The sequence below is a fragment of the Schistocerca cancellata genome, chromosome 2 (genome assembly GCF_023864275.1).
Source record: "Schistocerca cancellata isolate TAMUIC-IGC-003103 chromosome 2, iqSchCanc2.1, whole genome shotgun sequence".
Classification (NCBI taxonomy): Eukaryota; Metazoa; Arthropoda; class Insecta; order Orthoptera; family Acrididae; genus Schistocerca; species Schistocerca cancellata.
This window is the reverse complement of record NC_064627.1, coordinates 98,412,347-98,439,448: the sequence shown is the minus strand read 5'-3', so window position 1 is coordinate 98,439,448 and position 27,102 is coordinate 98,412,347.

The following is a 27,102-nucleotide window of genomic DNA, read 5'->3' as shown; positions in this document are numbered from 1 at the left end:
TAGCCCTTCCTGGGACACCAGTATTAGATTCCGATGCACCATTGCAGTTTTACTGTATCCCTTGGCCCTTCAAATCAACGATGAAACACAGAAATTGCATCGATATCGAATACAAAATGCAAAATGTGGACTTATTTACAAGAGGAGTAACTCTTCTAATAGTTCGTGCTTTGAGCCTTCCCTTGGACAGCAGTATTAGATTCCGATGCACTATTGCAGGTTTACTATATCCCTTGGACCGTCAAATCAACGATGAAACACAGAAATTGCATCGATATGGAATACAAAAGGCAAAATGTCGACTTATTAACAAGGGGAGTAACTCTTCTAATAGTTCGTGTTTTGGCCTCTCCAGGGACAGCAGTATTAGATTCCGATGCACCATTGCATGTTTACTGTAACCCTTGGACCTTCAAATCAACGATGAAACAGAAATTGAATCGATATTGAATAGAAAAGGCAAAATGTGGACTTATTTACAAGAGGAGTAACTCGTCTAATAGTTCGTGCTTTAAGTCTTTCCTGGGACAGCAGTATTAGATTCCGATGTACCATTGCAGGTTTACTGTATCCCTTGGACCTTCAAATCACCGATGAAACACAGAAATTGCATCGATAATGAATACAAAAGGCAAAATGTCGTCTTATTTACAAGAGGAGTAACTCTTCTAATAGTTCGTGCTTTAAGTCTTTCCTGGGACAGCAGTATTAGATTCCGATGCACCATTGTAGGTTTACTGCATCTTTTGGACCTTCAAATCAACGATGAAACACAGAAATTGCATCGATATTGAACACAAAAGGCAAAATGTCGACTTATTTACAAGAGGAGTAACTCGTCTAATAGTTCGTGCTTTGAGCCTTTCCTGGGACAGCAGTATTAGATTCCGATGAACCATTGCAGGTTTGCGGTATCCCTCGGACCTTCAAATCAACGATGAAACACAGAAATTGCATCGATATTGAATACAAAATGCAAAATGTCGACTTATTTACAAGAGGAGTAACTCTTCTAATAGTTTGTACTTTGAGCCTTTCCTTGGACAGCAGTATTAGATTCCGATGCACTATTGCAGGTTTACTGTATCCCTTGGACTTTCAAATCAACGATGAAACACAGAAATTGCATCGATATTGAGTACAAAAGGCAAAATGTCGTCTAATTTACAAGAGGAGTAACTCTTCTAATAGTTCGTGCTTTCGGCCTCTCCTGGGACAGCAGTATTAGATTCCGATGCACCATTGCATGTTTACTGTATCCCTCGGACCTTCAAATCAACGATGAAACACAGAAATTGCATCGATATTGAATACAAAAGGCAAAATGTGGTCTTATTTACAAGAGGAGTAACTCTTCTAATAGGTCGTGTTTTGAGCCTTTCCTTGGAGAGCAGTATTAGATTCCGTTGCAGCATTGCAGGTTTACTGTATCCCTTGGACCTGCAAATCAACGATGAAACACAGAAATTGCATCCATATTGAGTACAAAAGGCAAAATGTCGACTTATTTATAAGAGGAGTAACTCTTCTAATAGTTCGTGATTTGAGCCTTTCCTGGGACAGCTGTATTAAATTCCGATGCACCATTGCACGTTTATTGAATCCCTTGGACCATCAAATCAACGATGAAACATAGAAATTGCATCGATATTGAATACAATAGGCAAAATGACGACTTATTTGCAAGAGGAGTAACTCTTCTAAAGGTTCGTGGTTTGAGCCTTTCCTGGGACAGCAGTATTAGATTCCTATGCGCCATTGCAGGTTTTCTGTATCCCGTGGACCTTCAAATCAACGATGAAACACAGAAATTGCATCGTTATTGAATACAAAAGGCAAAATGTCGACTTATTTACAAGAGGAGTAACTCTTCTAATAGTTCGTGCTTTGAGTCTTTCCTGGGACAGCAGTATTAGATTCCGATGCACCATTGCAGGTTTACTGTATCCCTTGGACATTCAAATCACCGATGAAACACAGAAATTGCATCGATAATGAATACAAAAGGCAAAATGTCTACTTATTTACAAGAGGAGTAACTCTTCCAATAGTTCGTGCTTTGAGCCTTTCCGGGGACAGCAGTATTAGATTCCGATGCACCATTGCATGTTTACTGTATCCCTTGGACCATCAAATCAACGATGAAACATAGAAATGCATCGATATTGAATACAGTAGGCAAAATGTCGACTTATTTGCAAGAGGAGTAACTCTTCTAATAGTTCGTGATTTGAGCCTTTCCTGGGACAGCAGAATTAGATTCCGATGCACCATTGCAGGTTCACTGCATCCCTTGGACCTTCAAATCAACGATGAAACACAGAAATTGCATCGATATTGAATACAAAAGGCAAAATGTCGACTTATTTATAAGAGGAGTAACTCTTCTAATAGCTCGTGATTTGAGCCTTTCCTGGGACAGCAGTATTAATTTCCGATGCACCATTGCAAGTTTACTGTATCCCTTGGACCTTCAAATCATCGATGAAACACAGAAATTGCATCGATATTGAATACAAAAGGCAAAATGTGGACTTATTTACAAGAGGAGTAACTCTTCTAATAGGTCGTGCTTTGAGCCTTTCCTTGGAGAGCAGTATTAGATTCCGTTGCACCATTGCAGGTTTACTGTATCCCTTGGACCTGCAAATCAACGATGAAACACAGACATTGCATCCATATTGAGTACAAAAGGCAAAATGTCGACTTATTTATAAGAGGAGTAACTCTTCTAATAGTTCGTGATTTGAGCCTTTCCTGGGACAGCTGTATTAGATTCCGATGCACCATTGCACGTTTATTGAATCCCTTGGACCATCAAATCAACGATGAAACATAGAAATTGCATCGATATTGAATACAATAGGCAAAATGACGACTTATTTGCAAGAGGAGTAACTCTTCTAAAGGTTCGTGGTTTGAGCCTTTCCTGGGACAGCAGTATTAGATTCCTATGCGCCATTGCAGGTTTTCTGTATCCCGTGGACCTTCAAATCAACGATGAAACACAGAAATTGCATCGTTATTGAATACAAAAGACAAAATTTCGACTTATTTACAAGAGGAGTAACTCTTCTAATAGTTCGTGCTTTGAGCCTTTCCTGGGACAGCAGTATTAGATTCCGATGCACCATTGCAGGTTTACTGTATCCCTTGGACCATCAAATCAACGATGAAACATAGAAATGCATCGATATTGAATACAATAGGCAAAATGTCGACTTATTTGCAAGAGGAGTAACTCTTCTAATAGTTCGTGATTTGAGCCTTTCCTGGGACAGCAGAATTAGATTCCGATGCACCATTGCAGGTTTACTGCATCCCTTGGACCTTCAAATCAACGATGAAACACAGAAATTGCATCGATATTGCATATAAAATGCAAAATGTAGACTTATTTACACGATGAGTAACTCTTCTAACAGTTCGTGATTTGAGCCTTTCCTGGGACAGCAGTATTAGATTCCGATGCACCATTGCAGGTTTCCTGTATCCCTTGGACATTCAAATCACCGATGAAACACAGAAATTGCATCGATAATGAATACAAAAGGCAAAATGTCTACTTATTTACAAGAGGAGTAACTCTTCCAATAGTTCGTGCTTTTAGCCTTTCCTGGGACAGCAGTATTAGATTCCGATGTACCATTGCAGGTTTACTGTATCCCTTGGACCTTCAAATCAACGATTAAACACAGAAACTGCATCGAAATTGAATACAAAAAGCAAAACGTCGACTTATTTACAAGAGGAGTAACTCTTCTAATAGGTCGTGCTTTGAGCCTTTCCTTGGACAGCAGTATTAGATTCCGATGCACCATTGCAGTTTTACTGTATCCCTTGGACCTGCAAATCAACGATGAAACACAGAAATTGCATCGATATTGAATACAAAAGGCAAAATGTCGACTTATTTATAAGAGGAGTAACTCTTCTAATAGTTCGTGCTTTGAGCCTTTCCTGGGACAGCAGTATTAGATTCCGATGCACCATTGCAGGTTTACTGTATCCCTTGGACAATCAAATCAACGATGAAACATAGAAATGCATCGATATTGAATACAATAGGCAAAATGTCGACTTATTTGCAAGAGGAGTAACTCTTCTAATAGTTCGTGATTTGAGCCTTTCCTGGGACAGCAGAATTAGATTCCGATGCACCATTGCAGGTTTACTGCATCCCTTGGACCTTCAAATCAACGATGAAACACAGAAATTGCATCGATATTGAACACAAAAGGCAAAATGTCGACTTATTTACAAGAGGAGTAACTCGTCTAATAGTTCGTGCTTTGAGCCTTTCCTGGGACAGCAGTATTAGATTCCGATGAACCATTGCAGGTTTGCGGTATCCCTCGGACCTTCAAATCAACGATGAAACACAGAAATTGCATCGATATTGAATACAAAATGGAAAATGTCGACTTATTTACAAGAGGAGTAACTCTTCTAATAGTTTGTACTTTGAGCCTTTCCTTGGACAGCAGTATTAGATTCCGATGCACTATTGCAGGTTTACTGTATCCCTTGGACTTTCAAATCAACGATGAAACACAGAAATTGCATCGATATTGAGTACAAAAGGCAAAATGTCGTCTAATTTACAAGAGGAGTAACTCTTCTAATAGTTCGTGCTTTCGGCCTCTCCTGGGACAGCAGTATTAGATTCCGATGCACCATTGCATGTTTACTGTATCCCTTGGACCTTCAAATCAACGATGAAACACAGAAATTGCATCGATATTGAATACAAAAGGCAAAATGTGGTCTTATTTACAAGTGGAGTAACTCTTCTAATAGGTCGTGCTTTGAGCCTTTCCTTGGAGAGCAGTATTAGATTCCGTTGCAGCATTGCAGGTTTACTGTATCCCTTGGACCTGCAAATCAACGATGAAACACAGAAATTGCATCCATATTGAGTACAAAAGGCAAAATGTCGACTTATTTATAAGAGGAGTAACTCTTCTAATAGTTCGTGATTTGAGCCTTTCCTGGGACAGCTGTATTAGATTCCGATGCACCATTGCACGTTTATTGAATCCCTTGGACCATCAAATCAACGATGAAACATAGAAATTGCATCGATATTGAATACAATAGGCAAAATGACGACTTATTTGCAAGAGGAGTAACTCTTCTAAAGGTTCGTGGTTTGAGCCTTTCCTGGGACAGCAGTATTAGATTCCTATGCGCCATTGCAGGTTTTCTGTATCCCGTGGACCTTCAAATCAACGATGAAACACAGAAATTGCATCGTTATTGAATACAAAAGGCAAAATGTCGACTTATTTACAAGAGGAGTAACTCTTCTAATAGTTCGTGCTTTGAGCCTTTCCTGGGACAGCAGTATTAGATTCCGATGCACCTTTGCAGGTTTACTGTATCCCTTGGACATTCAAATCACCGATGAAACACAGAAATTGCATCGATAATGAATACAAAAGGCAAAATGTCTACTTATTTACAAGAGGAGTAACTCTTCCAATAGTTCGTGCTTTGAGCCTTTCCTGGGACAGCAGTATTAGATTCCGATGCACCATTGCAGGTTTACTGTATCCCTTGGACCATCAAATCAACGATGAAACATAGAAATGCATCGATATTGAATACAGTAGGCAAAATGTCGACTTATTTGCAAGAGGAGTAACTCTTCTAATAGTTCGTGATTTGAGCCTTTCCTGGGACAGCAGAATTAGATTCCGATGCACCATTGCAGGTTCACTGCATCCCTTGGACCTTCAAATCAACGATGAAACACAGAAATTGCATCGATATTGAATACAAAAGGCAAAATGTCGACTTATTTATAAGAGGAGTAACTCTTCTAATAGCTCGTGATTTGAGCCTTTCCTGGGACAGCAGTATTAATTTCCGATGCACCATTGCAAGTTTACTGTATCCCTTGGACCTTCATATCATCGATGAAACACAGAAATTGCATCGATATTGAATACAAAAGGCAAAATGTGGACTTATTTACATGAGGAGTAACTCTTCTAATAGGTCGTGCTTTGAGCCTTTCCTTGGAGAGCAGTATTAGATTCCGTTGCACCATTGCAGGTTTACTGTATCCCTTGGACCTGCAAATCAACGATGAAACACAGAAATTGCATCCATATTGAGTACAAAAGGCAAAATGTCGACTTATTTATAAGAGGAGTAACTCTTCTAATAGTTCGTGATTTGAGCCTTTCCTGGGACAGCTGTATTAGATTCCGATGCACCATTGCACGTTTATTGAATCCCTTGGACCATCAAATCAACGATGAAACATAGAAATTGCATCGATATTGAATACAATAGGCAAAATGACGACTTATTTGCAAGAGGAGTAACTCTTCTAAAGGTTCGTGGTTTGAGCCTTTCCTGGGACAGCAGTATTAGATTCCTATGCGCCATTGCAGGTTTTCTGTATGCCGTGGACCTTCAAATCAACGATGAAACACAGAAATTGCATCGTTATTGAATACAAAATGCAAAATGTCGACTTATTTACAAGAGGAGTAACTCTTCTAATGGTTCGTGCTTTGAGCCTTTCCTGGGACAGCAGTATTAGATTCCGATGCACCATTGCAGGTTTACTGTATCCCTTGGACATTCAAATCACCGATGAAACACAGAAATTGCATCGATAATGAATACAAAAGGCAAAATGTCTACTTATTTACAAGAGGAGTAACTCTTCCAATAGTTCGTGCTTTTAGCCTTTCCTGGGACAGCAGTATTAGATTCCGATGTACCATTGCAGGTTTACTGTATCCCTTGGACCTTCAAATCAACGATTAAACACAGAAACTGCATCGAAATTGAATACAAAAAGCAAAACGTCGACTTATTTACAAGAGGAGTAACTCTTCTAATAGGTCGTGCTTTGAGCCTTTCCTTGGACAGCAGTATTAGATTCCGATGCACCATTGCAGTTTTACTGTATCCCTTGGACCTGCAAATCAACGATGAAACACAGAAATTGCATCGATATTGAGTACAAAAGGCAAAATGTCGACTTATTTATAAGAGGAGTAACTCTTCTAATAGTTCGTGCTTTGAGCCTTTCCTGGGACAGCAGTATTAGATTCCGATGCACCATTGCAGGTTTACTGTATCCCTTGGACCATCAAATCAACTATGAAACATAGAAATGCATCGATATTGAATACAATAGGCAAAATGTCGACTTATTTGCAAGAGGAGTAACTCTTCTAATAGTTCGTGATTTGAGCCTTTCCTGGGACAGCAGAATTAGATTCCGATGCACCATTGCAGGTTTACTGCATCCCTTGGACCTTCAAATCAACGATGAAACACAGAAATTGCATCGATATTGAACACAAAAGGCAAAATGTCGACTTATTTACAAGAGGAGTAACTCGTCTAATAGTTCGTGCTTTGAGCCTTTCCTGGGACAGCAGTATTAGATTCCGATGAACCATTGCAGGTTTGCGGTATCCCTCGGACCTTCAAATCAACGATGAAACACAGAAATTGCATCGATATTGAATACAAAATGCAAAATGTCGACTTATTTACAAGAGGAGTAACTCTTCTAATAGTTTGTACTTTGAGCCTTTCCTTGGACAGCAGTATTAGATTCCGATGCACTATTGCAGGTTTACTGTATCCCTTGGACTTTCAAATCAACGATGAAACACAGAAATTGCATCGATATTGAGTACAAAAGGCAAAATGTCGTCTAATTTACAAGAGGAGTAACTCTTCTAATGGTTCGTGCTTTCGGCCTCTCCTGGGACAGCAGTATTAGATTCCGATGCACCATTGCATGTTTACTGTATCCCTTGGACCTTCAAATCAACGATGAAACACAGAAATTGCATCGATATTGAATACAAAAGGCAAAATGTGGTCTTATTTACAAGAGGAGTAACTCTTCTAATAGGTCGTGCTTTGAGCCTTTCCTTGGAGAGCAGTATTAGATTCCGTTGCAGCATTGCAGGTTTACTGTATCCCTTGGACCTGCAAATCAACGATGAAACACAGAAATTGCATCCATATTGAGTACAAAAGGCAAAATGTCGACTTATTTATAAGAGGAGTAACTCTTCTAATAGTTCGTGATTTGAGCCTTTCCTGGGACAGCTGTATTAGATTCCGATGCACCATTGCACGTTTATTGAATCCCTTGGACCATCAAATCAACGATGAAACATAGAAATTGCATCGATATTGAATACAATAGGCAAAATGACGACTTATTTGCAAGAGGAGTAACTCTTCTAAAGGTTCGTGGTTTGAGCCTTTCCTGGGACAGCACTAATAGATTCCTATGCGCCATTGCAGGTTTTCTGTATCCCGTGGACCTTCAAATCAACGATGAAACACAGAAATTGCATCGTTATTGAATACAAAAGGCAAAATGTCGACTTATTTACAAGAGGAGTAACTCTTCTAATAGTTCGTGCTTTGAGCCTTTCCTGGGACAGCAGTATTAGATTCCGATGCACCATTGCAGGTTTACTGTATCCCTTGGACATTCAAATCACCGATGAAACACAGAAATTGCATCGATAATGAATACAAAAGGCAAAATGTCTACTTATTTACAAGAGGAGTAACTCTTCCAATAGTTCGTGCTTTGAGCCTTTCCTGGGACAGCAGTATTAGATTCCGATGCACCATTGCAGGTTTACTGTATCCCTTGGACCATCAAATCAACGATGAATCATAGAAATGCATCGATATTGAATACAGTAGGCAAAATGTCGACTTATTTGCAAGAGGAGTAACTCTTCTAATAGTTCGTGATTTGAGCCTTTCCTGGGACAGCAGAATTAGATTCCGATGCACCATTGCAGGTTCACTGCATCCCTTGGACCTTCAAATCAACGATGAAACACAGAAATTGCATCGATATTGAATACAAAAGGCAAAATGTCGACTTATTTATAAGAGGAGTAACTCTTCTAATAGCTCGTGATTTGAGCCTTTCCTGGGACAGCAGTATTAATTTCCGATGCACCATTGCAAGTTTACTGTATCCCTTGGACCTTCAAATCATCGATGAAACACAGAAATTGCATCGATATTGAATACAAAAGGCAAAATGTGGACTTATTTACAAGAGGAGTAACTCTTCTAATAGGTCGTGCTTTGAGCCTTTCCTTGGAGAGCAGTATTAGATTCCGTTGCACCATTGCAGGTTTACTGTATCCCTTGGACCTGCAAATCAACGATGAAACACAGACATTGCATCCATATTGAGTACAAAAGGCAAAATGTCGACTTATTTATAAGAGGAGTAACTCTTCTAATAGTTCGTGATTTGAGCCTTTCCTGGGACAGCTGTATTAGATTCCGATGCACCATTGCACGTTTATTGAATCCCTTGGACCATCAAATCAACGATGAAACATAGAAATTGCATCGATATTGAATACAATAGGCAAAATGACGACTTATTTGCAAGAGGAGTAACTCTTCTAAAGGTTCGTGGTTTGAGCCTTTCCTGGGACAGCAGTATTAGATTCCTATGCGCCATTGCAGGTTTTCTGTATCCCGTGGACCTTCAAATCAACGATGAAACACAGAAATTGCATCGTTATTGAATACAAAAGGCAAAATGTCGACTTATTTACAAGAGGAGTAACTCTTCTAATAGTTCGTGCTTTTAGCCTTTCCTGGGACAGCAGTATTAGATTCCGATGCACCATTGCAGGTTTACTGTATCCCTTGGACATTCAAATCACCGATGAAACACAGAAATTGCATCGATAATGAATACAAAAGGCAAAATGTCTACTTATTTACAAGAGGAGTAACTCTTCCAATAGTTCGTGCTTTTAGCCTTTCATGGGACAGCAGTATTAGATTCCGATGTACCATTGCAGGTTTACTGTATCCCTTGGACCTTCAAATCAACGATTAAACACAGAAACTGCATCGAAATTGAATACAAAAAGCAAAACGTCGACTTATTTACAAGAGGAGTAACTCTTCTAATAGGTCGTGCTTTGAGCCTTTCCTTGGACAGCAGTATTAGATTCCGATGCACCATTGCAGTTTTACTGTATCCCTTGGACCTGCAAATCAACGATGAAACACAGAAATTGCATCGATATTGAGTACAAAAGGCAAAATGTCGACTTATTTATAAGAGGAGTAACTCTTCTAATAGTTCGTGCTTTGAGCCTTTCCTGGGACAGCAGTATTAGATTCCGATGCACCATTGCAGGTTTACTGTATCCCTTGGACCATCAAATCAACGATGAAACATAGAAATGCATCGATATTGAATACAATAGGCAAAATGTCGACTTATTTGCAAGAGGAGTAACTCTTCTAATAGTTCGTGATTTGAGCCTTTCCTGGGACAGCAGAATTAGATTCCGATGCACCATTGCAGGTTTACTGCATCCCTTGGACCTTCAAATCAACGATGAAACACAGAAATTGCATCGATATTGCATATGAAATGCAAAACGTCGACTTATTTACACGATGAGTAACTCTTCTAACAGTTCGTGCTTTGAGACTTTCTTGGGACACCAGTATTAGATTCCGATGCACCATTGCAGGTTTACTGCATCCCTTGGACCTTCAAATCAACGATGAAACACAGAAATTGCATAGATATTGAACACAAAAGGCAAAATGTCGACTTATTTACAAGAGGAGTAACTCGTCTAATAGTTCGTGCTTTGAGCCTTTCCTGGGACAGCAGTATTAGATTCCGATGCACCATTGCAGGTTTACTGTATCCCTCGGACCTTCAAATCAACGATGAAACACAGAAATTGCATCGATAATGAATACAAAAGGCAAAATGTCTACTTATTTACAAGAGGAGTAACTCTTCCAATAGTTCGTGCTTTTAGCCTTTCATGGGACAGCAGTATTAGATTCCGATGTACCATTGCAGGTTTACTGTATCCCTTGGACCTTCAAATCAACGATGAAACACAGAAATTGCATCGATATTGAATACAAAATGCAAAATGTCGACTTATTTACAAGAGGTGTAACTCTTCTAATAGTTCGTGCTTTGTGCCTTTCCTTGGACAGCAGTATTAGATTCCTAATCACTATTGCAGGTTTACTGTATCCCTTGGACCTTCAAATCAACGATGAAACACAGAAATTGCATCGATATTGAATACAATAAGCAAAATGTCGACTTATTTACAAGAGGAGTAACTCTTCTAATAGTTCGTGTTTTGGCCTCTCCTGGGACAGCAGAATTAGATTCCGATGCACCATTGTATGTTTACTGTATCCCTTGGACCTTCAAATCAACGATGAAACAGAAATTGAATCGATATTGAATAGAAAAGGCAAAATGTGGACTTATTTACAAGAGGAGTAACTCTTCTAATAGTTCGTGTTTTGAGCCTTTCCTGGGACAGCAGTATTATATTCCGATGCACCATTGCAGGTTTACTGTATCCCTTGGACCTTCAAATCACCGATGAAACACAGAAATTGCATCGATAATGAATACAAAAGGCAAAATGTCGTCTTATTTACAAGAGGAGTAACTCTTCTAATAGTTCGTGCTTTGAGTCTTTCCTGGGACAGCAGTATTAGATTCCGATGCACCATTGCAGGTTTACTGCATCCCTTGGACCTTCAAATCAACGATGAAACACAGAAATTGCATAGATATTGAACACAAAAGGCAAAATGTCGACTTATTTACAAGAGGAGTAACTCGTCTAATAGTTCGTGCTTTGAGCCTTTCCTGGGACAGCAGTATTAGATTCCGATGCACCATTGCAGGTTTACTGTATCCCTCGGACCTTCAAATCAACGATGAAACACAGAAATTGCATCGATATTGAATACAAAATGCAAAATGTCGACTTGTTTACAAGAGGAGTAACTCTTCTAATAGTTCGTGCTTTGAGCTTTCCTTGGACAGCAGTATTAGATTCCGATGCACTATTGCAGGTTTCCTGTATCCCTTGGACCTTCAAATCAACGATGAAACACAGAAATTGCATCGATATTGAATACAAAAGGCAAAATGTCGTCTAATTTACAAGAGGAGTAACTCTTCTAATAGTTCGTGCATTTGGCCTCTCCTGGGACAGCAGTATTAGATTCCGATGCACCATTGCATGTTTACTGTATCCCTTGGACCTTCAAATCAACGATGAAACACAGAAATTGCATCGATATCGAATACAAAATGCAAAATATCGACTTATTTACAAGAGGAGTAACTCTTCTAATAGATCGTGCTTTGAGCCTTTCCTTGGACAGCTGTATTAGATTCCGATGCACTATTGCAGGTTTGCTGTACCCCTTGGACCTTCAAATCAATGATGAAAAACAGAAATTGCATCGATATTGAATACAAAAGGCAAAATGTCGACTTATTTATAAGAGGAGTAACTCTTCTAATTGTTCGTGCTTTTAGCCCTTCCTGGGACACCAGTATTAGATTCCGATGCACCATTGCAGGTTTACTGTATCCCTTGGCCCTTCAAATCAACGATGAAACACAGAAATTGCATCGATATCGAATACAAAATGCAAAATGTCGACATATTTACAAGAGGAGTAACTCTTCTAATAGTTAGTGCTTTGAGCCTTTCCTTGGACAGCAGTATTAGATTCCGATGCACTATTGCAGGTTTACTGTACCCCTTGGACCTTCAAATCAACGATGAAACTCAGAAATTGCATCGATATTGAATACAAAAGGCAAAATGTCGACTTATTTACAAGAGGAGTAACTCTTCTAATAGTTCGTGTTTTGGCCTCTCCTGGGACAGCAGTATTAGATTCCGATGCACCATTGCATGTCTACTGTATCCCTTGGACCTTCAAATCAACGATGAAACAGAAATTGAATCGATATTGAATAGAAAAGGCAAAATGTGGTCTTATTTACAAGAGGAGTAACTCTTCTAATAGTTTGTGCTTTGAGCCTTTCCTGGGACAGATGTATTAGATTCCGATGCACCATTGCAGGTTTACTGTATCCCTTGGACCTTCAAATAACCGATGAAACACAGAAATTGCATCGATAATGAATACAAAAGGCAAAATGTCGTCTTATTTACAAGAGGAGTAACTCTTCTAATAGGTCGTGCTTTGAGCCTTTCCTTGGACAGCAGTATTAGATTCCGTTGCACCATTGCAGGTTTACTGTATCCCTTGGACCTGCAAATCAACGATGAAACACAGAAATTGCATCCATATTGAGTACAAAAGTCAAAATGTCGACTTATTTATAAGAGGAGTAACTCTTCTAATAGTTCGTGATTTGAGCCTTTCCTGGGACAGCAGCATTAGATTCCGATGCACCATTGCACGTTTATTGAATCCCTTGGACCATCAAATCAACGATGAAACATAGAAATTGGATCGATATTGAATACAATAGGCAAAATGACGACTTATTTGCAAGAGGAGTAACTCTTCTAAAGGTTCGTGGTTTGAGCCTTTCCTGGGACAGCAGAATTAGATTCCGATGCACCATTGCAGGTTTACTGCATCCCTTGGACCTTCAAATCAACGATGAAACACAGAAATTGCATCGATATTGCATATGAAATGCAAAACGTCGACTTATTTACACGATGAGTAACTCTTCTAACAGTTCGTGCTTTGAGACTTTCTTGGGACACCAGTATTAGATTCCGATGCACCATTGCAGGTTTACTGCATCCCTTGGACCTTCAAATCAACGATGAAACACAGAAATTGCATAGATATTGAACACAAAAGGCAAAATGTCGACTTATTTACAAGAGGAGTAACTCGTCTAATAGTTCGTGCTTTGAGCCTTTCCTGGGACAGCAGTATTAGATTCCGATGCACCATTGCAGGTTTACTGTATCCCTCGGACCTTCAAATCAACGATGAAACACAGAAATTGCATCGATAATGAATACAAAAGGCAAAATGTCTACTTATTTACAAGAGGAGTAACTCTTCCAATAGTTCGTGCTTTTAGCCTTTCATGGGACAGCAGTATTAGATTCCGATGTACCATTGCAGGTTTACTGTATCCCTTGGACCTTCAAATCAACGATGAAACACAGAAATTGCATCGATATTGAATACAAAATGCAAAATGTCGACTTATTTACAAGAGGTGTAACTCTTCTAATAGTTCGTGCTTTGTGCCTTTCCTTGGACAGCAGTATTAGATTCCTAATCACTATTGCAGGTTTACTGTATCCCTTGGACCTTCAAATCAACGATGAAACACAGAAATTGCATCGATATTGAATACAATAAGCAAAATGTCGACTTATTTACAAGAGGAGTAACTCTTCTAATAGTTCGTGTTTTGGCCTCTCCTGGGACAGCAGAATTAGATTCCGATGCACCATTGTATGTTTACTGTATCCCTTGGACCTTCAAATCAACGATGAAACAGAAATTGAATCGATATTGAATAGAAAAGGCAAAATGTGGACTTATTTACAAGAGGAGTAACTCTTCTAATAGTTCGTGTTTTGAGCCTTTCCTGGGACAGCAGTATTATATTCCGATGCACCATTGCAGGTTTACTGTATCCCTTGGACCTTCAAATCACCGATGAAACACAGAAATTGCATCGATAATGAATACAAAAGGCAAAATGTCGTCTTATTTACAAGAGGAGTAACTCTTCTAATAGTTCGTGCTTTGAGTCTTTCCTGGGACAGCAGTATTAGATTCCGATGCACCATTGCAGGTTTACTGCATCCCTTGGACCTTCAAATCAACGATGAAACACAGAAATTGCATAGATATTGAACACAAAAGGCAAAATGTCGACTTATTTACAAGAGGAGTAACTCGTCTAATAGTTCGTGCTTTGAGCCTTTCCTGGGACAGCAGTATTAGATTCCGATGCACCATTGCAGGTTTACTGTATCCCTCGGACCTTCAAATCAACGATGAAACACAGAAATTGCATCGATATTGAATACAAAATGCAAAATGTCGACTTGTTTACAAGAGGAGTAACTCTTCTAATAGTTCGTGCTTTGAGCTTTCCTTGGACAGCAGTATTAGATTCCGATGCACTATTGCAGGTTTCCTGTATCCCTTGGACCTTCAAATCAACGATGAAACACAGAAATTGCATCGATATTGAATACAAAAGGCAAAATGTCGTCTAATTTACAAGAGGAGTAACTCTTCTAATAGTTCGTGCATTTGGCCTCTCCTGGGACAGCAGTATTAGATTCCGATGCACCATTGCATGTTTACTGTATCCCTTGGACCTTCAAATCAACGATGAAACACAGAAATTGCATCGATATCGAATACAAAATGCAAAATATCGACTTATTTACAAGAGGAGTAACTCTTCTAATAGATCGTGCTTTGAGCCTTTCCTTGGACAGCTGTATTAGATTCCGATGCACTATTGCAGGTTTGCTGTACCCCTTGGACCTTCAAATCAATGATGAAAAACAGAAATTGCATCGATATTGAATACAAAAGGCAAAATGTCGACTTATTTATAAGAGGAGTAACTCTTCTAATTGTTCGTGCTTTTAGCCCTTCCTGGGACACCAGTATTAGATTCCGATGCACCATTGCAGGTTTACTGTATCCCTTGGCCCTTCAAATCAACGATGAAACACAGAAATTGCATCGATATCGAATACAAAATGCAAAATGTCGACATATTTACAAGAGGAGTAACTCTTCTAATAGTTAGTGTTTTGAGCCTTTCCTTGGACAGCAGTATTAGATTCCGATGCACTATTGCAGGTTTACTGTACCCCTTGGACCTTCAAATCAACGATGAAACTCAGAAATTGCATCGATATTGAATACAAAAGGCAAAATGTCGACTTATTTACAAGAGGAGTAACTCTTCTAATAGTTCGTGTTTTGGCCTCTCCTGGGACAGCAGTATTAGATTCCGATGCACCATTGCATGTCTACTGTATCCCTTGGACCTTCAAATCAACGATGAAACAGAAATTGAATCGATATTGAATAGAAAAGGCAAAATGTGGTCTTATTTACAAGAGGAGTAACTCTTCTAATAGTTTGTGCTTTGAGCCTTTCCTGGGACAGATGTATTAGATTCCGATGCACCATTGCAGGTTTACTGTATCCCTTGGACCTTCAAATAACCGATGAAACACAGAAATTGCATCGATAATGAATACAAAAGGCAAAATGTCGTCTTATTTACAAGAGGAGTAACTCTTCTAATAGGTCGTGCTTTGAGCCTTTCCTTGGACAGCAGTATTAGATTCCGTTGCACCATTGCAGGTTTACTGTATCCCTTGGACCTGCAAATCAACGATGAAACACAGAAATTGCATCCATATTGAGTACAAAAGTCAAAATGTCGACTTATTTATAAGAGGAGTAACTCTTCTAATAGTTCGTGATTTGAGCCTTTCCTGGGACAGCAGCATTAGATTCCGATGCACCATTGCACGTTTATTGAATCCCTTGGACCATCAAATCAACGATGAAACATAGAAATTGGATCGATATTGAATACAATAGGCAAAATGACGACTTATTTGCAAGAGGAGTAACTCTTCTAAAGGTTCGTGGTTTGAGCCTTTCCTGGGACAGCAGTATTAGATTCCGATGCACCATTGCATGTTTACTGTATCCCTTGGACCTTCAAATCACCGATGAAACACAGAAATTGCATCGATATTGAATACAAAAGGCAAAATGTGGACTTATTTACAAGAGGAGTAACTCTTCTAATAGGTCGTGCTTTGAGCTATTCCTTGGACAGCAGTATTAGATTCCGTTGCACCATTGCAGGTTTACTGTATCCCTTGGACCTGCAAATCAACGATGAAACACAGAAATTGCATCCATATTGAGTACAAAAGGCAAAATGTCGACTTATTTATAAGAGGAGTAACTCTTCTAATAGTTCGTGATTTGAGCCTTTCCTGGGACAGCAGTATTAGATTCCGATGCACCATTGCACGTTTATTGAATCCCTTGGACCATCAAATCAACGATGAAACATAGAAATTGCATCGATATTGAATACAATAGGCAAAATGACGACTTATTTGCAAGAGGAGTAACTCTTCTAAAGGTTCGTGGTTTGAGCCTTTCCTGGGACAGCAGTATTAGATTCCTATGCGCCATTGCAGGTTTTCTATATCCCTTGGACCTTCAAATCAACGATGAAACACAGAAATTGCATCGTTATTGAATACAAAAGGCAAAATGTCGACTTATTTACAAGAGGAGTAACTCTTCTAATAGTTCGTGCTTTGAGCCTATTCTGGGACAGCAGTATTAGATTCCGATGCACCATTGCAGGTTTACTGTATCCCTTGGACATTCAAATCACCGATGAAACACAGAAATTGCATCGATAATGAATACAAAAGGCAAAATGTCGACTTATTTACAAGAGGAGTAACTCTTCCAATAGTTCGTGCTTTTAGCCTTTCCTGGGACAGCAGTATTAGATTCCGATGTACCATTGCAGGTTTACTGTATCCCTTGGACCTTCAAATCAACGATTAAACACAGAAACTGCATCGAAATTGAATACAAAAGGCAAAACGTCGACTTATTTACAAGAGGAGTAACACTTCTAATAGGTCGTGCTTTGAGCCTTTCCTTGGACAGCAGTATTAGATTCCGATGCACCATTGCAGGTTTACTGTATCCCTTGGACCTGCAAATCAACGATGAAACACAGAAATTGCATCGATATAGAGTACAAAAGGCAAAATGTCGACTTATTTATAAGAGGAGTAACTCTTCTAATAGTTCGTGCTTTGAGCCTTTCCTGGAACAGCAGTATTAGATTCCGATGCACCATTGCAGGTTTACTGTATCCCTTGGACCATCAAATCAACGATGAAACATAGAAATGCATCGATATTGAATACAATAGGCAAAATGTCGACTTATTTGCAAGAGGAGTAACTCTTCTAATAGTTCGTGATTTGAGCCTTTCCTGGGACAGCAGTATTAGATTCCAATGCACCATTGCAGGTTTACTGCATCCCTTGGACCTTCAAATCAACGATGAAACACAGAAATTGCATCGATATTGAATACAAAAGGCAAAATGTCGACTTATTTATAAGAGGAGTAACTCTTCTAATAGCTCGTGATTTGAGCCTTTCCTGGGACAGCAGTATAAATTTCCGATGCACCGTTGCAAGTTTACTGTATCCCTTGGACCTTCAAATCATCGATGAAACACAGAAATTGCATCGATATTGAATACAAAATGCAAAATGTCGACTTATTTACAAGAGGTGTAACTCTTCTAATAGTTCGTGCTTTGAGCCTTTCCTGGGACAGCAGATTCAGATTCCGTTCCACTATTGCATAGTTTACTGTATCCCTTGGACCTTCAAATCAACGATGAAACACAGAAATTGCATCGATATTGCATATAAAATGCAAAATGTCGACTTATTTACACGATGAGTAACTCTTCTAACAGTTCGTGCTTTGAGATTTTCTTGGGACACCAGTATTAGATTCCGATGCACCAATGCAGGTTTACTGTATCCCTTGGACGTTCAAATCAACGATGAAACACAGAAATCGCATATGATATTGAATACAAAAGGCAAAATGTCGACTTATTTATAAGAGGAGTAACTCTTCTAACAGTTCGTGCTTTTAGCCCTTCCTGGACACCAGTATTAGATTCCGATGCACCATTGCAGGTTTACTGTATCCCTTGGACCTTCAAATCAACGATGAAACACAGAAATTGCATCGATATTGAATACAAAATGCAAAATGTCGACTTATTTACAAGAGGAGTAACTCTTCTAATAGTTCGTGCTTTGAGCCTTTCCTTGGACAGCAGTATTAGATTCCTATGCACTATTGCAGGTTTACTGTATCCCTTGGACCTTCAAATCAACGATGAAACACAGAAATTGCATCGATATTGAATACAAAAGGCAAAATGTCGACTTATTTACAAGAGGAGTAACTCTTCTAATAGTTCGTGTTTTGGCCTCTCCTGGGACAGCAGAATTAGATTCCGATGCACCATTGCATGTTTACTGTATCCCTTGGACCTTCAAATCAACGATGAAACAGAAATTGAATCGATATTGAATAGAAAAGGCAAAATGTGGACTTATTTACAAGAGGAGTAACTCTTCTAATAGTTCGTGTTTTGAGCCTTTCCTGGGACAGCAGTATTAGATTCCGATGCACCATTGCAGGTTTACTGTATCCCTTGGACCTTCAAATCACCGATGAAACACAGAAATTGCATCGATATTGAACACAAAAGGCAAAATGTCGACTTATTTACAAGAGGAGTAACTCGTCTAATAGTTCGTGCTTTGAGCCTTTGATGGGACAGCAGTATTAGATTCCGATGCACCATTGCAGGTTTACTGTATCCCTCGGACCTTCAAATCAACGATGAAACTAAGAAATTGCATCGATATTGAATACAAAAGGCAAAATGTCGTCTAATTTACAAGAGGAGTAACTCTTCTAATAGTTCGTGCATTTGGCCTCTCCTGGGACAGCAGTATTAGATTCCGATGCACCATTGCATGTTTACTGTATCCCTTGGACCTTCAAATCAACGATGAAACACAGAAATTGCATCGATATCGAATACCAAATGCAAAATGTCGACTTATTTACAAGAGGAGTAACTCTTCTAATAGTTCGTGATTTGAGCCTTTCCTGGGACAGCTGTATTAGATTCCGATGCACCATTGCACGTTTATTGAATCCCTTGGACCATCAAATCAACGATGAAACATAGAAATTGCATCGATATTGAGTACAAAAGGCAAAATGTCGACTTATTTGCAAGAGGAGTAACTCTTCTAATAGTTCGTGATTTGAGCCTTTCCTGGGACAGCTGTATTAGATTGCGATGCACCATTGCACGTTTATTGAATCCCTTGGACCATCAAATCAACGATGAAACATAGAAATTGCATCGATATTGAATACAATAGGCAAAATGTCGACTTATTTGCAAGAGGAGTAACTCTTCTAATAGTTCGTGATTTGAGCCTTTCCTGGGACAGCAGTATTAGATTCCGATGCACCATTGCAGGTTTACTGTATCCCTTGGACCTGCAAATCAACGATGAAACACAGAAATTGCATCGATATTGAGTACAAAAGGCAAAATGTCGACTTATTTATAAGAGGAGTAACTCTTCTAATAGTTCGTGCTTTGAGCCTTTCCTGGGACAGCAGTATTAGATTCCGATGCACCATTGCAGGTTTACTGTATCCCTTGGACCATCAAATCAACGATGAAACATAGAAATGCATCGATATTGAATACAATAGGCAAAATGTCGACTTATTTGCAAGAGGAGTAACTCTTCTAATAGTTCGTGATTTGAGCCTTTCCTGGGACAGCAGAATTAGATTCCGATGCACCATTGCAGGTTTACTGCATCCCTTGGACCTTCAAATCAACGATGAAACACAGAAATTGCATCGATATTGCATATAAAATGCAAAATGTAGACTTATTTACACGATGAGTAACTCTTCTAACAGTTCGTGCTTTGAGACTTTCTTGGGACACCAGTATTAGATTCCGATGCACCATTGCAGGTTTACTGTATCCCTTGGACGTTCAAATCAACGATGAAACACAGAAATTGCATATGATATTGAGTACAAAAGGCAAAATGTCGACTTATTTATAAGAGGAGTAACTCTTCTAACAGTTCGTGCTTTTAGCCCTTCCAGGGACACCAGTATTAGATTCCGATGCACCATTGCAGGTTTACTGTATCCCTTGGACATTCAAATGAACGATGAAACACAGAAATTGCATCGATATTGAATACAAAATGCAAAATGTCGACTTATTTACAAGAGGAGTAACTCTTCTAATAGTTCGTGCTTTGTGCCTTTCCTTGGACAGCAGTATTAGATTCCTAATCACTATTGCAGGTTTACTGTATCCCTTGGACCTTCAAATCAACGATGAAACACAGAAATTGCATCGATATTGAATACAAAAAGCAAAATGTCGACTTATTTACAAGAGGAGTAACTCTTCTAATAGTTCGTGTTTTGGCCTCTCCTGGGACAGCAGAATTAGATTCCGATGCACCATTGTATGTTTACTGTATCCCTTGGACCTTCAAATCAACGATGAAACAGAAATTGAATCGATATTGAATAGAAAAGGCAAAATGTGGACTTATTTACAAGAGGAGTAACTCTTCTAATAGTTCGTGTTTTGAGCCTTTCCTGGGACAGCAGTATTATATTCCGATGCACCATTGCAGGTTTACTGTATCCCTTGGACCTTCAAATCACCGATGAAACACAGAAATTGCATCGATAATGAATACAAAAGGCAAAATGTCGTCTTATTTACAAGAGGAGTAACTCTTCTAATAGTTCGTGCTTTGAGTCTTTCCTGGGACAGCAGTATTAGATTCCGATGCACCATTGCAGGTTTACTGCATCCCTTGGACCTTCAAATCAACGATGAAACACAGAAATTGCATCGATATTGAACACAAAAGGCAAAATGTCGACTTATTTACAAGAGGAGTAACTCGTCTAATAGTTCGTGCTTTGAGCCTTTCCTGGGACAGCAGTATTAGATTCCGATGCACTATTGCAGGTTTACTGTATCCCTTGGACCTTCAAATCAACGATGAAACACAGAAATTGCATCGATATTGAATACAAAAGGCAAAATGTCGTCTAATTTACAAGAGGAGTAACTCTTCTAATAGTTCGTGCATTTGGCCTCTCCTGGGACAGCAGTATTAGATTCCGATGCACCATTGCATGTTTACTGTATCCCTTGGACCTTCAAATCAACGATGAAACACAGAAATTGCATCGATATCGAATACAAAATGCAAAATATCGACTTATTTACAAGAGGAGTAACTCTTCTAATAGATCGTGCTTTGAGCCTTTCCTTGGACAGCTGTATTAGATTCCGATGCACTATTGCAGGTTTGCTGTACCCCTTGGACCTTCAAATCAATGATGAAAAACAGAAATTGCATCGATATTGAATACAAAAGGCAAAATGTCGACTTATTTATAAGAGGAGTAACTCTTCTAATTGTTCGTGCTTTTAGCCCTTCCTGGGACACCAGTATTAGATTCCGATGCACCATTGCAGGTTTACTGTATCCCTCGGACCTTCAAATCAACGATGAAACACAGAAATTGCATCGATATCGAATACAAAATGCAAAATGTCGACATATTTACAAGAGGAGTAACTCTTCTAATAGTTAGTGCTTTGAGCCTTTCCTTGGACAGCAGTATTAGATTCCGATGCACTATTGCAGGTTTACTGTACCCCTTGGACCTTCAAATCAACGATGAAACTCAGAAATTGCATCGATATTGAATACAAAAGGCAAAATGTCGACTTATTTACAAGAGGAGTAACTCTTCTAATAGTTCGTGTTTTGGCCTCTCCTGGGACAGCAGTATTAGATTCCGATGCACCATTGCATGTCTACTGTATCCCTTGGACCTTCAAATCAACGATGAAACAGAAATTGCATCGATAATGAATACAAATGGCAAAATGTCGTCTTATTTACAAGAGGAGTAACTCTTCTAATAGGTCGTGCTTTGAGCCTTTCCTTGGACAGCAGTATTAGATTCCGTTGCACCATTGCAGGTTTACTGTATCCCTTGGACCTGCAAATCAACGATGAAACACAGAAATTGCATCCATATTGAGTACAAAAGTCAAAATGTCGACTTATTTATAAGAGGAGTAACTCTTCTAATAGTTCGTGATTTGAGCCTTTCCTGGGACAGCAGTATTAGATTCCGATGCACCATTGCACGTATATTGAATCCCTTGGACCATCAAATCAACGATGAAACATAGAAATTGGATCGATATTGAATACAATAGGCAAAATGACGACTTATTTGCAAGAGGAGTAACTCTTCTAAAGGTTCGTGGTTTGAGCCTTTCCTGGGACAGCAGTATTAGATTCCGATGCACCATTGCATGTTTACTGTATCCCTTGGACCTTCAAATCAACGATGAAACACAGAAATTGCATCGATATTGAATACAAAAGGCAAAATGTGGACTTATTTACAAGAGGAGTAACTCTTCTAATAGGTCGTGCTTTGAGCTATTCCTTGGACAGCAGTATTAGATTCCGTTGCACCATTGCAGGTTTACTGTATCCCTTTGACCTGCAAATCAACGATGAAACACAGAAATTGCATCCATATTGAGTACAAAAGGCAAAATGTCGACTTATTTATAAGAGGAGTAACTCTTCTAATAGTTCGTGATTTGAGCCTTTCCTGGGACAGCAGTATTAGATTCCGATGCACCATTGCACGTTTATTGAATCCCTTGGACCATCAAATCAACGATGAAACATAGAAATTGCATCGATATTGAATACAATAGGCAAAATGACGACTTATTTGCAAGAGGAGTAACTCTTCTAAAGGTTCGTGGTTTGAGCCTTTCCTGGGACAGCAGTATTAGATTCCTATGCGCCATTGCAGGTTTTCTATATCCCTTGGACCTTCAAATCAACGATGAAACACAGAAATTGCATCGTTATTGAATACAAAAGGCAAAATGTCGACTTATTTACAAGAGGAGTAACTCTTCTAATAGTTCGTGCTTTGAGCCTATTCTGGGACAGCAGTATTAGATTCCGATGCACCATTGCAGGTTTACTGTATCCCTTGGACATTCAAATCACCGATGAAACACAGAAATTGCATCGATAATGAATACAAAAGGCAAAATGTCGACTTATTTACAAGAGGAGTAACTCTTCCAATAGTTCGTGCTTTTAGCCTTTCCTGGGACAGCAGTATTAGATTCCGATGTACCATTGCAGGTTTACTGTATCCCTTGGACCTTCAAATCAACGATTAAACACAGAAACTGCATCGAAATTGAATACAAAAGGCAAAACGTCGACTTATTTACAAGAGGAGTAACACTTCTAATAGGTCGTGCTTTGAGCCTTTCCTTGGACAGCAGTATTAGATTCCGATGCACCATTGCAGGTTTACTGTATCCCTTGGACCTGCAAATCAACGATGAAACACAGAAATTGCATCGATATAGAGTACAAAAGGCAAAATGTCGACTTATTTATAAGAGGAGTAACTCTTCTAATAGTTCGTGCTTTGAGCCTTTCCTGGAACAGCAGTATTAGATTCCGATGCACCATTGCAGGTTTACTGTATCCCTTGGACCATCAAATCAACGATGAAACATAGAAATGCATCGATATTGAATACAATAGGCAAAATGTCGACTTATTTGCAAGAGGAGTAACTCTTCTAATAGTTCGTGATTTGAGCCTTTCCTGGGACAGCAGTATTAGATTCCAATGCACCATTGCAGGTTTACTGCATCCCTTGGACCTTCAAATCAACGATGAAACACAGAAATTGCATTGATATTGAATACAAAAGGCAAAATGTCGACTTATTTATAAGAGGAGTAACTCTTCTAATAGCTCGTGATTTGAGCCTTTCCTGGGACAGCAGTATAAATTTCCGATGCACCGTTGCAAGTTTACTGTATCCCTTGGTCCTTCAAATCATCGATGAAACACAGAAATTGCATCGATATTGAATACAAAATGCAAAATGTCGACTTATTTACAAGAGGTGTAACTCTTCTAATAGTTCGTGCTTTGAGCCTTTCCTGGGACAGCAGTATCAGATTCCGTTCCACTATTGCATAGTTTACTGTATCCCTTGGACCTTCAAATCAACGATGAAACACAGAAATTGCATCGATATTGCATATAAAATGCAAAATGTCGACTTATTTACACGATGAGTAACTCTTCTAACAGTTCGTGCTTTGAGATTTTCTTGGGACACCAGTATTAGATTCCGATGCACCAATGCAGGTTTACTGTATCCCTTGGACGTTCAAATCAACGATGAAACACAGAAATCGCATATGATATTGAATACAAAAGGCAAAATGTCGACTTATTTATAAGAGGAGTAACTCTTCTAACAGTTCGTGCTTTTAGCACTTCCTGGACACCAGTATTAGATTCTGATGCACCATTGCAGGTTTACTGTATCCCTTGGACCTTCAAATCAACGATGAAACACAGAAATTGCATCGATATTGAATACAAAATGCAAAATGTCGACTTATTTACAAGAGGAGTAACTTTTCTAATAGTTCGTGCTTTGAGCCTTTCCTTGGACAGCAGTATTAGATTCCTATGCACTATTGCAGGTTTACTGTATCCCTTGGACCTACAAATCAACGATGAAACACAGAAATTGCATCGATATTGAATACAAAAGGCAAAATGTCGACTTATTTACAAGAGGAGTAACTCTTCTAATAGTTCGTGTTTTGGCCTCTCCTGGGACAGCAGAATTAGATTCCGATGCACCATTGCATGTTTACTGTATCCCTTGGACCTTCAAATCAACGATGAAACAGAAATTGAATCGATATTGAATAGAAAAGGCAAAATGTGGACTTATTTACAAGAGGAGTAACTCTTCTAATAGTTCGTGTTTTGAGCCTTTCCTGGGACAGCAGTATTAGATTCCGATGCACCATTGCAGGTTTACTGTATCCCTTGGACCTTCAAATCACCGATGAAACACAGAAATTGCTTCGATATTGAACACAAAAGGCAAAATGTCGACTTATTTACAAGAGGAGTAACTCGTCTAATAGTTCGTGCTTTGAGCCTTTGATGGGACAGCAGTATTAGATTCCGATGCACCATTGCAGGTTTACTGTATCCCTCGGACCTTCAAATCAACGATGAAACTAAGAAATTGCATCGATATTGAATACAAAATGTAAAATGTCGACTTGTTTACAAGAGGAGTAACTCTTCTAATAGTTCGTGCTTTGAGCCTTTCCTTGGACAGCAGTATTAGATTCCGATGCAATATTGCAGGTTTACTGTATCCCTTGGACCTTCAAATCAACGATGAAACACAGAAATTGCATCGATATTGAATACAAAAGGCAAAATGTCGTCTAATTTACAAGAGGAGTAACTCTTCTAATAGTTCGTGCATTTGGCCTCTCCTGGGACAGCAGTATTAGATTCCGATGCACCATTGCATGTTTACTGTATCCCTTGGACCTTCAAATCAACGATGAAACACAGAAATTGCATCGATATCGAATACCAAATGCAAAATGTCGACTTATTTACAAGAGGAGTAACTCTTCTAATAGTTCGTGCTTTGAGCCTTTCCTTGGACAGCTGTATTAGATTCCGATGCACTATTGCAGGTTTGCTGTACCCCTTGGACCTTCAAATCAATGATGAAAATCAGAAATTGCATCGATATTGAATACAAAAAGCAAAATGTCGACTTATTTATAAGAGGAGTAACTCTTCTAATAGTTCGTGCTTTTAGCCCTTCCTGGGACACCAGTATTAGATTCCGATGCACCATTGCAGGTTTACTGTATCCCTTGGCCCTTCAAATCAACGATGAAACACAGAAATTGCATCGATATCGAATACAAAATGTAAAATGTCGACATATTTACAAGAGGAGTAACTCTTCTAATAGTTAGTGCTTTGAGCCTTTCCTTGGACAGCAGTATTAGATTCCGATGCACTATTGCAGGTTTACTGTACCCCTTGGACCTTCAAATCAACGATGAAACACAGAAATTGCATCGATATTGAATACAAAAGGCAAAATATCGACTTATTTACAAGAGGAGTAACTCTTCTAATAGTTCGTGTTTTGGCCTCTCCTGGGACAGCAGTATTAGATTCCGATGCACCATTGCATGTTTACTGTATCCCTTGGACTTTCAAATCAACGATGAAACAGAAATTGAACCGATATTGAATAGAAATAGCAAAATGTGGACTTATTTACAAGAGGAGAAACTCTTCTAATAGTTCGTGCTTCGAGCCTTTCCTGGGACAGCAGTATTAGATTCCGATGCACCATTGCAGGTTTACTGTATCCCTTGGACCTTCAAATAACCGATGAAACACAGAAATTGCATCGATAATGAATACAAAAGGCAAAATGTCGTCTTATTTACAAGAGGAGTAACTCTTCTAATACGTCGTGCTTTGAGCCTTTCCTTGGACAGCAGTATTAGATTCCGTTGCACCATTGCAGGTTTACTGTATCCCTTGGACCTGCAAATCAACGATGAAACACAGAAATTGCATCCATATTGAGTACAAAAGGCAAAATGTCGACTTATTT